We start from the raw sequence: 2,500 nt of genomic DNA on the forward strand, positions 1-2,500 counted from the left end.
AACGATAAAGTTTTGGGGGCAACTATATTCCGAAAGGCAACGTCGTTGCAACTTTGTCTAGTCGGTCTCATGCACGGGATATGCTACTTTCCTGTTTCCCGAGCCAAGTTAGGCTGTTCGGTCAGAATTTCACGGGACACGTACACGGGACCGGCGGGACAAGGCTGCACGATATCCCCTCAAGCTAACCGTGTGCGAAATGATACGTACTTTTCTGCAACCCGAACGGCCGTTGGGCCGTCAGATCAGAATTTGGCACGATTCGTACACGGGACCGACGGGACAACGCGGCACGAGATTACACCGACCTGGCCGTGTGCGGACACGATACGCACTTTTCTGCAACACGAACAGCCGTTCGACCGACGGATCAGAATTTGGCATGAGTCGTACACGGGACAGGAGAACGACGGGACATCCGAGCCAACGTTTGGGAAAAGCAAGGGTTACGGGAGAAACGGGAGGTTTGCATATGATTTCATATGCAAACCCACCGATTTCCCACACACAAGCAGGGAGGAGCCCCCTCCTCCCCAATATACCCGAGGGTTTTAGCCCCCCTTGGGACCCGTGCCCTTCGTTTGTGAAGAAGGGGTACACTGTTTTTCCCCGGATCCCCGTTTACATGTTTTTTGGCCCGTATGGCCGTACATGCATCCGTCCATGCGACGTACATGGTTTTCACCCGTTTTCCATGGTGCGCGCCCAGTTTTTTGCAACACGGCCCCCGTGCCCGTTTTTTCCCATTTCCTCACGTTCACGTTTTTTGGGCCGTGTGGCCGTGCGTGCACCCGTTCATGCCACGCACATGGTTTTCACCCGTTTTCCATGGTGCGCGCCCAATTTTTTGCAACACGGCCGTCGTACCCCGTGTTTCCCCGTTTCCTCAAGTTCACGTTTTTTAGCCCGTGTGCCCGTACGTTCATCCGTCCATGCCACGCACATGGTTTTCACCCGTTTTCCATGGCCCGCCCAGTTTTTTGCAACACGGCCGTCGTACCCCGTTCTTTCCTGTTTCCTCACGTTCACGTTTTTTGGCCCGTGTGCCCGTATGTGCATCCGTCCATTCCACGCACATGGTTTTCCCCTGTTTTCCATGGTGCGCGCCCAGTTTTTTGCAACACGGCCGTCGTACCCGTTTTTTCCCCGTTTCCTCATGTTCACGTTTCTTGGCCCGTGTGCCCGTACGTGCATCCGTGCATGCCACGCACATGGTTTGCCCCAGTTTTCCATGGTGCGCGCCCAGTTTATTGCAACACGGCCCCGTACCCGTTTTTCCCGTTTCCTCACATTCACGTTTTTTGGCCCGTGTGCCCGTACGTGCATCCTTCCATGCCACGCACAAGGTTTTCACCCGTTTTCCATGGTGCGCGCCTAGTTTTTGTAACACGGCCGTCATACCCCGTGTTTCCCCATTTCCTCAAGTTCCCGTTTTTTGGCCCGTGTGCCCGTACGTTCATCCGTCCATGCCACGCACATGGTTTTCACCCGTTTTCCATGGCGCGCGCCCAGTTTTTTGCAACACGCCCGTCGTACCCCGTTCTTTCCCGTTTCCTCACGTTCACGTTTTTTGGCCCGTGTGCCCGTACGTGCATCCGCCCATTCCACGCACATGGTTTTCCCCTGTTTTCCATGGTGCGCGCCCAGTTTTTTGCAACACGGCCGCCGTACCCGTTTTTCCCCGTTTCCTGACGTTCACGTTTTTTGGCCCGTGTGCCCGTACGTGCATCCGTCCATGCCACGCACATGGTTTGCCCTAGTTTTCATGGTGCGTGCCTAGTTTATTGCAACACGGCCCCGTACCCGTTTTCCCCGTTTCCTCACGTTCACGTTTTTTGGCCCGTGTGCCCGTACGTGCATCCTTCCATGCCACGCACATGGTTTTCACCCGTTTTCCATGGCGCGCGCCCTGTTTTTTTGCAACACGGCCGTCGTACCCCGTTCTTTCCCGTTTCCTCAGGTTCACGTTTTTTGGCACGTCTGCCCGTACGTGAATCCGTCCATGCCACGCACATAGTTTTCCCATGTTTTCCATGGTGCGCGCCCGGTTTTTTGCAACACGTCCGCCGTACCCGTTTTTTCCCCGTTTCCTCACGTTCACGTTTTTTGGCCCGTGTGCCCGTACGTGCATCCGTCCATGCCACGCACATGGTTTGCCCCAGTTTTCCATGGTGCGCGCCCAGTTTATTGCAACACGGCCCCGTACCCGTTTTCCCCGTTTCCTCGCGTTCACGTTTTTTGGCCCGTGTGCCCATACGTGCATCCTTCCATGCCACGCACAAGGTTTTCACCCGTTTTCCATGGTGCGCGCCCAGTTTTTTGCAACACGGCCGTCATACCCCGTGTTTCCCCGTTTCCTCAAGTTCACGTTTTTTGGCCCGTGTGCCCGTACGTTTATCCATCCATGCCACGCACATGGTTTTCACCCGTTTTCCATGGCACGCGCCCAGTTTTTTGCAACACGGCCATCGTACCCCGTTCTTTCCCGTTTCCTCGCGTT

The sequence above is a fragment of the Hordeum vulgare genome, chromosome 1H (genome assembly GCF_904849725.1).
Source record: "Hordeum vulgare subsp. vulgare chromosome 1H, MorexV3_pseudomolecules_assembly, whole genome shotgun sequence".
In the NCBI taxonomy this organism is placed as follows: Eukaryota; Viridiplantae; Streptophyta; class Magnoliopsida; order Poales; family Poaceae; genus Hordeum; species Hordeum vulgare.